The following is a 16,298-nucleotide window of genomic DNA, read 5'->3' on the forward strand; positions in this document are numbered from 1 at the left end:
AGACCATTGATAATGCCTGCCAAGGGATAGACTGCAAGGGCAATTTCCCTTGCAGAAGTTTCCCAGGGTATTGCCTCAGCCTCCAGCAATTTGTGGCTTAGGGTTTTCCCAAGACAGAAGTGGATTTTTCTTCTGTTAAATAGCCTTTGATGGAATTTTCTACCATGAATTTATCCAAATGATTTTGAACTCACATAGAGCTAGAGTATCCACAACAGCTTGTGGAATAACATGAGAGGAGAAAGGATGGTTTTCTTTCATCACTTTGGGTGAATGACTGACAGAAGCTTCCAAATGAGATCATCTGACTGCATTTGTGGATGAAAGTATTCCTTCTCTGCTGTGTATTTTCAACAGCAAACAGCCTTAATACACTGTTAACCAAAATGGGGATATTGTAGGGGATATTATAGGTGTGCACTAACTTAATAAATTCAACTTTAATTGGTTATCAAGTATAGAAAAAGGCTCCACATGTGTGTTCCTACATTGTAAAAGTGTTGGGTTTTGTGCGGGGTTATCGACTTACTTGATTTACCACAGTTACTGCTGGATTGCATGTGAAACCATGGTTTTTTCCCAATGTTTTAGTAAAAATGATTTTTGAACTTTAGAAGACCAAAATAAGCAATAATGTACAAGGTGCTGTTTTTGTGCTTCTATTTGCAGGATGAATCATGTACAGACTTTTAAATGTAATTTATGTTTTACTACATTTTATATACTTTTTTTTCATTGAGATATTTGGATTTTTGAGTGAAAGACTTTATAACTTAACCATTTACAATATTCACATCTGGTGCAGTTTTATGGTACTGCTGTTTCATTTTGTTAAACATGCAGATGGGTCCATACATTTCATGACCCCTTTCTGTAATACAAGTGGTACACATTCTCATTGTAGCATTGTAGCCAAAACACACTATAGCTATAAGTTCTACATCCAACATGGAGAATTCAATAAAGTGATGGGAAATGAAGTGATGAAGTATGCTATCCTACAGCCACTGTTTTTTATGGTACTTTGTGGAAATAGAAATGGCCTCAATTGCTTAAGTTACAGGTTTCACACTTAAACTACAACTTTTTATTTTATTCCATTGGGATTCACTTGTAAGTCATGTATCATTGTGATCTACACCCTGCGTTCAAGGTATGGCAGCATTACTTATTTCTGGCATTTCACCTGGACTTGGAAATGCACTGGTAGGAATAAAATATGAAAGCTTTATTACTTGTGTTAATATAATGCAGCTTTGGGTGCTTTTACTAAATAAAGGATAAATAAAAAAGAAAAAAAGGTGAAATTTATTTGCGTGACGTTCCTTGGTTTTTTCTAGGTTTTCTTATTTCATATAAGTGAACTTGATTAAACAACTACATTTTCTTTGTTCCTTTGCTAGCTTACTACAGAGTAAGTGGAGAGCAAATGGTCCAATTATACCACAGATTTGTCAGTGAGAGAGAAGGTAAGTAAGCAAATGAATAGCAGTCAATGGAAACTTCTGTACAGCACTGTCTGAAGTTCATCCTTTTTCTAGCAGTCAAAGAGCATTATGGCTTTGTGTACTTTGAATACAGTTTGGGAAACTCCTAATTCTCTTCTTTAAGCCTCATAAATTCACTACAGACAGAAAAAAAAAAAAAGATTTCTAAAGAGATTTCTATACCGATATTCCTATCCCCACTTAATGTGCCTGTGCTCTCAAAGTGATGGTCGAGGAGCAATACATAATTTTCTAAGTCAGCCTTGGTAATGCACACAGTACTAGAGAGGGGTATTTGCTCTCTGTTTTTGTGGGTGGATTCAGCTGAGCTGCCAAGATCAGAGCTATGATGGAGGAGCAAACACCTCCTCTGCACAAGCACCACTACCAGAGTGTTAGTGGCTACTCTAAGTCATATGGTTTGGCAGTAATGTCTTGTTCTGCAACTTCCTAGACTGCTCTTGCCTGTGATATCTGCTGCACAGTCCCAAGCACCGTCAGAGTCTGCCTTTCCTCCCCAAGATTTGGAAGAAAGGCCAAGGGAGATCAGGGAAGGGATGCGGAGGTAAGTGGATGGGACAAAGGTGGTAATAAACAGGGGAAGGGTTGGAGCTGGGTCCAAACAAAACCACCACAATGCTGCTCATTTGGGCTTGCAACAGTACTTTTTCCTGGTGGGTTTAGCAAAGCTGGAATTTTTCTTGAGGGCAGAACAGCTTTTCCGGCAGCAAATACATATCTGGAAACCCAGTAAAGGGCAAGGTGTTTTTGAGAAGACTGTGAGGTTGCTTCAAAAGTTTTCTCTTGCTTCTAGTACCCTACTCTGTCTATATGCTTTTCATAAGAAAACGGGACCTAACATTAGAAAAAGTGAATTGGATGTTGATGCTGACCACAGCTGTCCACTGGTGAAGCAGGAAGGTCCCTGTTCATAAAAGCATATAGGGTAGATGGAGAATGGATTTGCAATCACAGGACAGGAAATATGAGTAACAGCTCCTGGTCTGAATGGGGCAACTGACTATAGATATGTCACTAGCTCCAGTTTGACTCTTGTTCTGATATTGTCCAAGAATTGCATTACTGCAGGGTCTTTTGTTTTACCCATTGAGACTATAGGGAAGACAAAGCCATAGAGAGTGCAGTATAGGCAGCTGTGTAAAAACTGAGGATTCACCCACAATTCCAAGTACAAACAGACATTATTACAAACTTTGATAGGCTGGTTCATTCCTTCATCTAAATGTCACCACTCTTAGTTTTGTCTAGTGATTTCCCTAAAGACTCATGCAGAGGAATAAGCTCCCTGCTGAGATAAGAATCCTTTGCTTCTCTATGTGCTGTGAACATAGTGAGGCACAGGGAATTTACTTCATTGTAACAGTACCTCAAACTTTTATTAGAGACATGAATTTGACTTTTTTCTCACTTACTGTCTAAGGAGTTCATCAGATGTCACTGGCTTTTGTGTTTGGAGGAATCACCTTACTATGTGGGAATGAAGCAAAAAGGTCTGATGCTTTCTGGAAGAGAGCTCAGAAACATTTGCTGAGTTGGAACACTCTCAAAAGATGTCAGATCTTTAGGTGTTTGACAAAACAGATGTAAGGAGGAGAAACATTCAGCTTCATGGAGAGTAGTATCTGCAAATAAACCCTAAGTCATAGTTTCACCATGCATAGAAAGTAATTGTGTTTCTAGACAGGCAAAAGCTACTGCAAACTGTTCTCCAAAACAGCATTTCAGTTACCCAAAACATGAAGAGAAAATCAACTGGCAAAACGGTCTTCTTTTTGAGGAGAGGGCCTAAATTCATACTGTAAGGGACAGCAATGTGTGTTTCCTGTTTTGTAAATAAATCTATAAGTGTTAGTGGAATTCATGACTAGAATCCTGTTTTGGGGATTTGCTTGAACAGTGGAAAACTGGTATTAGAATAGTAGTAGCATACATCACAAACAATGGCATGGCTTGGTGTAAGAGTTTTTAGTTCCACCTTACCAGAAAACTGAATTTTATTTCTTATTTCTCAAAAGGAACCTTGTATAGTCTTTGTTTTGCACAGCTTCCAGATATGGCAAGTTTTGGTCTCCTTCAATCACCAGTATGAATTCTAAACAATACAAGGACTGTTAAGCAATACTAAATGTGTTCACTTGGCAAGATAAACCAAGTCTGTAATACCTGGGTCAGTCAGGTATTTCTCTAGACTAAAATGTACAGTGTCTACTGTGATAAAATATAGGAGAATTGGTTAAGCAGGATTTTCTTTCCAAAAAAATGCTGTAAAAACATATTGCACCTATTCTTCCTTGCTTGTGATATGATTGCTGTTGTAAAGTTGCAGTGTCTGGACTCTATAACAATTTATCCTTCTTAAAAAATGCACAGTGGGACCCCTACTACTTGGTTGCCACTGCAGAAGACTGGCTTGCTTTGTGACCTCAAATAGAAGGCAACCTCTGCATGTGTCTGTGTGCACACATGCCTGATTTTGCAAGAAAAAATATGCTTTAGTGTAAGGTAACAGCTCTGTGTTCAGAGTCAAATAAAATGTACAAGCACACTTGCATGATGTGCTGTTGTCCCAGGGCTGCATGTGATCTTTTGCAGCTCTGAATCCAGTCTCTCCTGGTGTGAAGTGTTTACTGGGCACTACTTCCACTCACAGTCCTTGGGGCTGTGGCAGGAGCAGACTCACAGGACAAACATTTGTGAGGAATCCCGTAGCAGCACCCATGGAGCACTGCCTCCACACAGAACTGCAGAGAGGGTTTTCACTGTGTCCCTCTTGTCATATCCAGGCCCCATTTTTGATTAAAATAAAAAAAAAATAGGGTTCTAAATCTTAGCCGAGTTCCTCAAGATTGCGCAAGCAGGGGGAAGTAATGTAACAGAGGTTATGGCAGGGTCTGGAAATAGTATGGGTTCTGAGGGCTGTAAATCTACAGGAGAGTCGGAATTTAAAATAATAAAATACTGAGGGAACACAGAATCCCATGTAGCTACTTCTCATTTCTATTGATCTAAAAGAGGAACTTTACTTTATCTTGATCACAGTGTACCTGATGGTTTAACTGTCCTTTTTAAAACCTCTGTCTAAAACTGAAATAATCCATCTGTTCTGTAGGTTGTTAACTTTAAAAGCAGTGGAATTAGAGGAAGGAATTTAAATTAAAATTGCTATATTCATTTAATTGAAGGTTTATTCCATATATCAAGTAATAAAAAAACACCATGGAGATTTACAGAAAGTGTTTTTGTTGCTCCATATTTTATATCTGTTACTGAAAAATATTTTTTTTTGTAGGAGTCACCCTCCACAAAGACTTCTTGTGAATTTACTTTTAAACTAATAAACTAGTCACTGAAGATGTTTGGAGCTGTTGTAGTTTGTATTCATAACAAGCAGTTTTTAAAATCTTATCAAGAAGTTTAAATTTAATTCTTAGACTGCTTTAGAAGTAGCAATTTGACATCCACCAGCACTAAGAAACAAAAGAAATTCCTTCCAGAATGATGAAATAATTAATGGACAGGTTGGTGGGTAGAAAAACAGACACTAAAGAAGTGAATCTCTAAATAACTTAAAACCAGAAACATTTAAGGTGCATTAATTTAATTTAGATATAATATTACTTCAGCTGAGGCTGATTATTCTGAAATGGAGTCTGAGGCTTTACAGTTATGATAAAGATCATTGTCTTGCTCTGTTGTTAATCCTATTTTTGATAACTTGATGTGGTTTTCCATTTAATTACTTTCATATCAGATTTAAATTAAATATTTTTGTGAGAATTAACCTGAGGTGGTGGGAGAAATATCTTGCAAAATGCTAGCAGCCTCATGCTTTTCATTCCAGGAAAGGATGTTGTGCTGCATTTTCGTTCATCATCTTGTGTCCACAGCAAATGAGTGTCTCCTCAGTTAATCCTTCTCTTCTCAGCTCAGTTGATAATTTTACAACAGATTACTGAGGAATTACTTCAAATTGTATGCCGCTTACACTGAGAGCACTGGGAATAAAAAATTTGGTTCTTTATGAAGGGAAGGTATTTCATGCTGTCTTTGTTTCCTCTGTTCCTTATGCCTTTATTATGTCCCTGTGCCTTGTCCTCTCTTTGATATTTCTCAGAGGAGAACAGCAGCATTCACTGTTACATCTCCTCTACTTAAAATACTGTTCTCTTAAGACACATTGAAAGACAAAATTTATATATTTATTAAAAATATGCTTATGAATGTATTAAGTCTCAATGTTTTGAAAAGACAGTGGAGTGGAGTAAGAATTTTGTTGTTCACTAACTTGCAGACTCAAACATTTCTGAATGAAAGAGTGTGAAGAAGAAAAATCTTTGGTTTTCAGCACAAGTTAGTTCTTGACTTTGCTGTGGCACGCAATTTTGCATCCCATTAATTGCAAGCGCTGGATGTTAATTGACATTTTCCCAGTATCTTTGCTGCTGATGTCTGCTACTTTTGTGGAGGCAGCTTCCCCATTTTAATCAAAGCACATCCAACCAAACCAATGAGAAATTCACTTCCAAAACAGATGGGATGCTTTGAGCTGAGGGTTCTTCCTGCTCTGAAACACCCAGCAAAAGCACCAGCAGGTAATGGTGTGAAAACTCCTTACCCTCCTCAGCCTCAAGCAGTTGTTTTGACTCACTGTGTTGGAGGTGCTGACACATTGAGATAGTGCTGGATGAAGGCAGGTGGCTGGATCTGAGTACTTTTCCTAATCAGGTTTGTTCAAGGAATGGGGTTAATTCTAGACTGAATGTCCAGGTCTGTCACTTGGCACTATGTGGGACCCCATGTAAGTTGTTCAGTTTCTGCTGTTTCTCCTGTAAACAACAAATTCTACAGGTATTGTAAAGGGAAGTGCATGAGATACAAGAGAATTCTTACTGCAGGCAAGATTAGCACCCTGATGGTGGGTGAGGCTTCATGCAAGACATGGCACAAAGGTATTATGAAGGGCATCCTCTGTTTCCCAGGAGATCAGTGGATTAAGAGGCTGCTGGCACCCCTGGTCTTGGTGTGGGCTGCCTGACTGGGTACACCATGTGCAGATGTGGCACTTCCCCTGGGCTGTACTGGTCTGAAATGAGTGGTTGCATCGTATAGTGACAAACGGTTTTGAGACCTGAAACAAAGCCAGTTGAAGTCATTGGGAAAAACTCTGCAGCTTCAAAGGGATTTGGATTAAAGCCATAAGAAATTTTCACTTTTAAAAAAAAATAAACACTTCCCAACTTGTAACCAACATTATGGTCAAAGCATGGTTTAAAAATCATATTTTGCTTTTAAAGCTTATATATCAGATAGTAAAGAGAGTATGATTTTCTCAATAAATTAAAAATTCTCTGCTTGTTTTTTTTACGTGATAGTATGACATTATAATGCCTTAAATTGTTCTGTGCATACCAAAAAGTACTCATTGTACATACTGTAATTTCTTGCAATCATTTTGTTCACTAGCCTATGCCCTTGGGAAAAATATTTGCCAAAATAACATTCATGAAAACCTCTTTTTTTCCAACTGTGCTTGGAAACCCACATACATATTTGCAATTATCTGATTTTAATAAGTGGGAGTTAATATACCTACCTTGTGCATGCATTTTAAAGTGTGCTAACATAAGAGGGTCTTTTGGGGGAGGGGGAGGGAGAGTTGGAATTATGCCTCTGGAAGAGGTCCACCTCCAGTCTGAGATGGAGATCTGACAGACTATGTCCAAGCAATGGAGAGAGTAAGGTTTTGCTTTGCCCCATGGCAGTATTTATTGAAAACATGCAACATCACAGGGGAGTCCATAGGCCAAGGAGCCTGAGGGGTAAAACAGTGGCCACATCCCACCCAAGTACCTCCTGGCAAGCCTGGAACCCCCTCTGCTGGCCTCTGGCTCTGGAGTCTTTATTCCTTTCTGCAAGGGCCTGATACCAGACGTGTGTCCCGCAGCACTGAGAGTTGAGCACTGCAAGGCCAGCGTGTTCCGTGTGGCTCCAGGGAATGTGATGGTGGACACTAGCAGCTGCCCAGCACCTCAGCAGGGTTCTTGTCATGTTGGGTGGGGACACTGACCCCATCTCACAGGCTCCTGAGATTTCACCCACTGGCCAGCTCCAGAAAATGCACCCACAGTGAGAAGATTCTTGTCTTCATCCTATCAGGAATCTTCTCTGACAGCAAGTTTCAGGCAGGGTTTTTAGTGCTTCCTCTCTCCAGAGCAGAAATATAGCCCTGCTATAAACCATCTCCTGCTGCTCCAGCACTTCTGCTTCTGGATGGCTCCTGAAAGCAAGGAAACTTGCCACGGAAGTGGCAAGAAGACACTTTCTGGGGTCCCAGAAGGCACTTTGTGCAAGTAAAATGCAGGGTTTAGATGAATTGATGATTTTTCAATAAAAATCAATTTACATCATCTTTGTGTGGGTTTAATACACAAGGTTCTTATTCTAGTGCCTAATGTGTACCTTTGATAACATAGCTTCCACATTTACCTAGGTTATTATCTTTGCCTTGCAGTTTTCCAAGACACTGTTACCAATGTGCGTTCTTGTGTGTACACTCACCTACTGTTTCTTCTTGACTGATTTTTGCTGTGAATACTGGGTTGCAAATCAAGATTTTATATTTCTGCTGAGCCTCTGAGGAAGTGCTAAACATTTTCAGTATTTTTTTCACAGAAATTTCACTAAAGCTAGGATAATTTTAAATGTGACCTTGAAATGAATTGCACATACATAAAATACTTATTTAGATTCCTGCTGTCAACATATGCATGTGCATACCTGTGTACTCTCACAGGGCTGAGGAGACTACTGAATGAATACATACTTGTAAAACTGACCAATATTTTTAACTGATTTAGAAGCTGTATTAAAAAAAATTGAATATCATTCTAACATAACATAGTCAAATACAATTCTGTTTTTGTGAAAGATATAATTTCACCACTTTTCAGAAGGGATTTTAAAACTAATGCTTTTTAAAATTTATGTAAAAATTAAACAATGTCCCTGGAAAGGTTTCAAGGAAAAGACAGAGCATTAAGTTTCAAGAAAGGAATCTAGTGAACTATTGGCAAAGAATTTCTTGTGTTTTGAGCAGTACCTTGACATTTCATCTGGCATTGTAAATTATTATAAATTAAAGAAATTGTAAATTTTTAATTTGGCCTTTTGCTTTTATATATCCTAGCCTCTCTTTTCAGTGTAGTTTTCTGCACTGATGTTGATTAGAAGACAAAAAAATCACCCAACATATTTTGGAGCCAACCTCTAGAATAATTTTATTTTGTATTGCATGGTTTTGCTTATGCTATGGTGTCATCCCTGCAAGGAGATCCCAATCACATTTGACAAAGGAAGTGAGAAGCAGCAGTGAACTGAGTTGATAAACTGCCATAACTGTTCTGGTTTTGTTGAACTCAGGGAGAGATGCTCTATCGCCAGTTCTTCAGAGTGAATCCTGACTCTCACAAGGTTTGGCATTTCTGGTCAATCAGATATAATTTGAAAATCTTCCAATTTTGACAGCTGACTTTCCTTTATAATAAAATGTAGAGAGAAATAAACAATGCTGATCAATTTTATTGCAGTTCGATTTCCAGCTGGCAGTGAAAATCAAATAAAGAACAATCAGTGTAAAACTTGGTTTGGTCTTGAACTCTGACCTTGTCTTCTTCTTTGTCTTGGCTACAGCAGTTCTTCAAAATACATATTTTCCAAGGGCCCACAGTTATTAAAACATCTTACATTGCAGTCCTACAAATGTCTAGGTTGTATAAGTCTTTTTAGGTATGAGAAGTGAGATTTTCAGTTTATGCTAAACAGGAAAAAAGTTGGCATATCAGAACTAAAATAACATTAAAAATGTGATAAAAGACTCTTTAAAGAGTTAACCTTGGTGCTCCACCAAAACCATGTGTATGTAGGTCTCATTTTTCAAGGAAAAGGATAAGGAGGAAGGAGATTCCTTGTTATGTTTCACATTTACTCTTTGCTATTCTTTTTCATATAAATCCACATCTGGTAGGACTTGTAAGTCTATGTTTAACATAAGACAAAAAATTAATTCTTGGTGCCAATTCTTGCCACTAATTCTAAACACGGTCTTCAAAATTGAGACCTGTGTTGTAATGAGAGGGGACAATGTCCTAAGAGTCATGTTTTAAAAATTCATTTTCTCAATTTCCTTGGAATGTTACTGAGCATTACTGAATATTGCTGCCAGTGCAGAAATTACATCTCACTAAAGGTAATGACCATGCTTACTTGGCCTTCCTTGTTTATTGTGTCACAGGTGGCAGCACAGGACATTGGTCACATTAGCAAACTGGGGGAATGAGATGTGACACAGCAAGAAACAGTGACACCCTGTGTAGTAGCAACATTGTATTTTTCTGCTGGCATCACTAAAGAATGTCATGTACTTCAAGATGTATTACTACCCTAAATGCAGCTTTGACCTATGATTGTTTTGGCTGGAGAGGATAACCATTCTTTGCCTACTAAATGAAGTAGGAGTGCGGGTGTCTCTAATTACTTCTGAAAAATGAAGATGAAGTTGTAGAAACAAGGGAAAAGTTCCACTGAAACTGTTTTTCAGGGAAATACAGGGTTTGAACATTGTTATATGCCTTGCAGAGACAGACTTCTGCAAGTCTGCTTGCAGACTGGTTGCAATAGGATAGTGTTAAGTAACTGTAGACACAATGAAGAAAATGTGATTCTAAAAATCATAAATCACAGAAACGCTTTTAAGGAATATACCAATACCAGCTCTTTTTACAAGTGAGAGATAGGGTAAGAGAGCTACATTGTGAGATGTTTCATGGTTGTACTTCTGAAATTCAGTTTGCACTTGTGCTTCCATATAATTGAGAACTTCTGCAGCACGGTGTTCCATAACAGGATGAAACCACTTATATAATTGTGCATCATCTGCCTTGATCTACCAGCAGATCCTCAGTAAATTTTTCAACAGAGCAAAGTTCATGCGTTTTTCTCAGAAGAATAAACCTATTTTCAGTAATCCTAAAACTCGACACTTGGTAAAAGCAATTAAATCAATATGTATATATTGTCAATTAATTTCACAATCTTTATAAAAAAGAACACTTGGAACCTCTAGGATTTAATAAAATGAAGGGCACTGAACAAGGCAGATGCTTTTTGGAATATCCCAGAGTTGTGATAGTAAGATAGATTTGCCCATATGTTTAATTTCACACTTTCTCAAAGGTTTTTATTGATTTGGTTAAAGTGTTGTATGAGCATAGCATTGCCAACAGCAGAGTATTAAGATGTGTTACCCATGATGGCACTGTAACTATGAGTTTATTTAGAATCTTTTGTTATGTAACAAAACATCTTGTGTTTACAATTGTATGACAGCCTTATGGAACACTAGGTAATGGTGTTGATCGTTTACTGCCTAGTTTATCTCCTTTAAAATCAAGCTCTTTACTTGGGTAATACAGCTGCTTGAGCAGTACTTATGATTTACCTGTACACCAGTCTTCCAGTCTTCCACCTCTGCAACTTGTCTCTCATGCTAGTGGTGGTGGTCTGTTATTACAGATGATGGTTTGGTATATGTTCGCCTTTATTGCTAATCTCATAAATTTTGTTTGCATCTATATGTATTTTGCAATCCACGTATAATCTGTTATAGGTGATGTTACTTCTGCAGTTTCCCTTGTATCTCCAGTAGGTTTACTTATAAGCATTGCTTTTACAATTTACTTCTGTTTAATTAAAGAATTTGTGTTTCTGCATCTTGATGATACACTTTCTCTGGTGACCAAGAAATATTCTGTTAAGCAGTTTCACCGCACATGGCAAATATAACTAAAATACAATGAAAATGTAATCCAAAGAATACACAGAGATATCAGTACCCATATTCCTATGCAGATAATATGTGCAGTTTTTATTTTTTATAAATTGAAGTCACTTACAGCAGTGTCATATTCAGTTCTAACTCTCAGTTTAGATCTGCCTTCTTGCATAAATACTGTGAAATAAGTGGAATATGTTGCTCCTTCTTTATATTCGTGTCCTTTTCAGTTTTAGAAAAGGTCACATTTACATTCACATCAGAGATAAGTGTGTGATTCTCTCTTTTTTCAACATAGTAATTAAATACCATATAATGACCTTGGTGACACTATTGCACAGAAACATTCCTGTTCAGCATTATCATGGTCAGAAACAGTAAAGGTGCAGTGTTTGTCAACTTCCACAGATGGAGGCTTTAATTAAAGTCCTTATCTATTACACCAAATAAATCTTCCAAATAAATAGATATTGACTCATCAATGTTCTCTGCAAGTATAAGAATTTTTCATGCCTACATTCACAAAGCTTTTATTTTTCCCATTATCCATAAATGGGTCTTGCATTTAAATGAGGTAATTCTCTAGAGAGGGACAAAGGAACTTAACAAACTTTGTTTTCTTTTATGGTCCATTAAGTCAATGTTTTTCTTCCCTCCTCCCTCTCTCCTTTAAAAAGCAAGTAAATGTTTATTTTGGAGCAAAGTGAAGGCAGCCCCTCTACCACATTTTTTTTCTTCTTCTATTTCTCTGGTTCATAGGGTCGGGGACAGCAAAGTTCCTTTTGGTTTTTGGTCTGGGGTCATAAAATACTGGTTTTGTAGACCTTCGCCTCATCAAGTAGACATAAACTAGCTAAGAAAAACAAACCTTTTAAGACTGTGCTATCTGGACTCTGTGCATTAGTATTTTGTGCTTTCAGCTGTTGGCCATGGATTGTCTGCTCCTGAGTAGAAAAATAAGGGTGCAGACAAATTAACTCCACGCTTTCCCAAACATTTTTAAAATGAAGATACTTTAGGGAGTTCACTCAGACTGAGGAATCTTTTTTGGCTTTTTATGGAAAGTCTGTCAGTAATTCCAAAACTTCCCTAAAATTTCAAAAACCAACTGGATAAAAATTTTAAACTCAGTGGAGTCTAAAATATTATTGAAGTCTAAGAATTATCTTGCATATTAAGTTTATATCTAGTTAGTGTGGATCTAGTTTTTTTTTTTATTGCATTCTGTTTCTGTATGTTCAGTAGATCTGCAACCCACTTGGTTAACCTTTTTACAAATGAGACACTGAAGCTCCATGCAAAAAAAATGCTCAGATTTGCAATCACAGGTTTAAGTCTATGCATTGTATATCAGTTTCTTTAAAATAATTCTGAAGATATGAGTGGTATTTAGATATATGATATCTAAAATTTAGTTTGTGTTGGTTTCCAACATTTCACTGTAACATTTCATTCTCAGCACTTGCTTGTTATTCTGACAGATTTTTACAAAGTTTTTACAGACTTAGCTTTTCAGACTTATATTTTCCAATCATATTCTGTATGGTAAAATAAAATTTAAAAAAATCCATCCTATCAGGTGCTAGAAAAAAATAGATTAGTTGAGTAGACGCAAGTTCCTAAACTAATAATAATAGTTGTCTCCAGAGTTTTGTGTATGCTACTGGGCAGTACCTCTAGATAGTTCAGCATTTAGCAGAAAGACTAACACAAGAAGCCTTCTACTCAAGTTCAAATCCTCCATACTTTGTTTAAATACAATTTAAAACTGTATTTGAAAAAAGAAAGCTTTGTTTTCTTAATTTGTAATTTCCTGTTTTGGTATGAATATTCTGCATGGCTGCCTCAGCTGAATAGCTTGAATATTTAGCCTGTTGACTTTGCTTTCTGACATTGCACTAAAGACTTGCAAATATCCATATGGTTATAAAAACTTGGCAGTCCCATATTCAGAAGTAGTTTATTCCTTTTTCTGTCTTATTTCAAAGGATTGGATTTTATCAGAAAAGCATACTATAGTTATGAACTGTAGCTTCTGATATGAGCTTCATATTTCATCTTCCAGTGTCTCTTTAAACTGTGCATTTTTTTTACAAGAAGTGTCCTTAATGGCCATTTGCTAGTAGATTTAGTAATTGTATTTTGTGTGTTTGGTGCTTTTCTTTTCAAAATGAAGATATCACGGTGTTTCATAGAAAGTGCAATGTATTTGCTTTTATTCATGCATGACTGCCTTTTTGTCTTCTTAAGCATAGTTACTGGAAGTTTTTCAGTGGTATAAGACTGAGACAGTTCATCACTGGTCAGATTGATAATGCTTTTAATTTTTTTTTTATAATATCAGCTTAATGCATAAATTTAAATTTCACAGGTGTTACAAAATTGTATGCTCTTATTACATAGAAACTTGGGTTTTACATAACTCTGGTAGACAAGTTGCACATAATTCCACATTATTCCACAAATTTCAACGTACTTAGTTTTTTCTCAGTTCTGAAATACATTTTCTGTTTAAATGAAACCTTGAGAATCCTGCTTTGATGCATTAATTTCTTCCAGTGCCTGATTTTGAGAGTCATGTAAGGATGATGATTTATAATGAAGTTCATTTAATGTGATTAATTTCCTAGTAGTCTCAGAGCACTTTATAGTTGGAGAATTATACTTCAAATTAATTTAAAATTTAAACAGTAAAGTAGTGACAATCATCTGCTATTCATAAAGTATAAAAAGCTCTCATCTAAGAAATAATTTATAACTGTCTGAGGAAGGATCATCAAAACACTCAGTAAATATGCATCACTCTCCTGCCATTGCATAGGCTTATAATAACAAGAATGTTTAACTTTGAAGCTGATACCATTTCCACTGCAAGAGATAAGGGCACTGTGGCCAGTGTCATGTCCATGGGGACAGAGATGGTCATACCCTCTTCTTTATTCACACTGGTTAGACACCAAAATGGGTTGTGGCTTCTTGTGGAAGAGCCAGAGGTGCTGTAAGTCAACTTCCTTGTCCACTCTGAGGCAAGTGATGACATTTTGCATGCCACCATAACTTTATGTACAAGGAGATTAAATAGAAGAAACAAAACATGTCAAGAAGCAGAGCAATAATGAATTGAAAAGGAAGTGCCTGACAGCAAGAAAGCAGTGAGGAAGAGTGAGGCATTGTCTATAAAAGAAGTGTGAATATGGAAAATTGGCAGGCTTTCCAAGGCAAAGTTAATTTTGTAGCACTTTCCACTCTGTTAACCTTATACAACCAACACAGCTGGGAGGGCAGAATCCAGCTCCCCTCCCTTTCTTCCCTATCAACAAAACAGTTTGGCAATTTCCATTTAGGTCTGTGTGTGTGTGTTCCCTCTGACGACATCGCTGTTGCACAGCCATTACTAATGACGTAATTTGAATACCGTGGTTCTATTCGCATGTTACATTAGCCATCTAATTTGTCTTGCAGAATTGTCATTACTGCTGATTATGTACTTGAGTTCCTTGAATATGGGTCCATTAACATAGCTACCAAATTGTCTGTTGATTCAAGTTGACCTCGGAAAACTTCATTGACTTCAGTGTGTTAAGGGTACTTAGATTTAACTTTTAATGGGCTGTCGGAGCTACAGTTTTACCAAGTCTCACACATAATATCTGGCAGAATTCTGAAACCTGAAGAAAAGGAACTATCAGTATTTAATCCTTCAAAAGCAGCTTGGAAAACAAGATTTGCCAGGATTTTCAAACACAAACCCAAGAAGGTTCCCTTGAATCAACTTCATTTGTTAAAAATCTTGCACTTTTCCGTGGTTAGTGTTTCTGTATACTTAGGGCTGGCAACACAAGAAACTCCAGGTAGCCAGTCCACTTACCCAATCCGTAAGCCATCTGAGTCCATGTGCTTCCAGTGTCTGGAAATCATGCTGATTGTTGCAGCAATCTTCAGCATGTGCAGATCTGGGGGCTGTGTCTGAGGCAAGGCAGGAAAGTTTCTTGAGGGGATACCAAGGTAACGTTTTTGACAGCAGGTTTTACATAGTAACTGAAAAATGGGTGAGAGATTTTGAACAGAAAACAATGCTATTTGCAACAGATTTACAGTAGCAGCAAAATATACAAATGGGAAAGCATGCTGAGGTGAACTCTTGCTACAAATGAACACACATTAGACATTCTGAAAGGAGGAGAGCATAACTTTTTGTACTTTGTCAGCACTTAATTTTATAGTATCATTAATTTTTATGTGACTGGAGTAGGACTTCACTTCTCCTATTAGAAAAAAAAATTCAACAATAACCACCTACAAAAAGTCCAGTTTTGCTAGTGATGTGAAGGATGGTACTGGATCAAATCTGTCCATAGGCTTATTGTATGGAGAACAGTATGTAAGCTGTGATCCATATTAAGAAGCAAATTATTTGTGTCAGAGTAAAACTGACTCATGTCTGCTCTTGAATTAGCATGACTTGGACTAAGCCTGTACAGATAGTTTGTAATTCAGCACTTTTCTATTTGCAACAATGCTATTGAGATCACAAAGGCCCTGGAAACAACGGCATGCAATAAAGGAGGTAAGAGCACTGACGCAGGAACTTCGGGCTGTATAGTCTCCTAATGTTCAACATGCTTGAGACCAAGAAAACAGGGGCTGGGACTCCGCCTTGTTTCTTTTCTGAGACACTCCCAGCAGTGGGTTAACTGCTGATGCTTCTGTGTTTCTTCATATTGTGATTGACCTACATTTTATGAGAGCTTGATACAATCAGAAAAACAACTGCTCTCTTCCACAAGAACTCTTCCAAAGTCCCTCTGAAAAGTCCACTGTGCCTTATAGCACAGGTACTGCAGCAGCATCACAGCACAAAGCTTTCAAGAGGCCAGAGGAATTTAAATAGTAGTTTGAAGGAGGTCTATGCAGCACTTTGGTACCACAGTAGCTTGCCATGTCAAGTGGCTTTTATTTAG

This window comes from Cinclus cinclus, chromosome Z (genome assembly GCF_963662255.1).
Source record: "Cinclus cinclus chromosome Z, bCinCin1.1, whole genome shotgun sequence".
Taxonomy (NCBI): domain Eukaryota; kingdom Metazoa; phylum Chordata; class Aves; order Passeriformes; family Cinclidae; genus Cinclus; species Cinclus cinclus.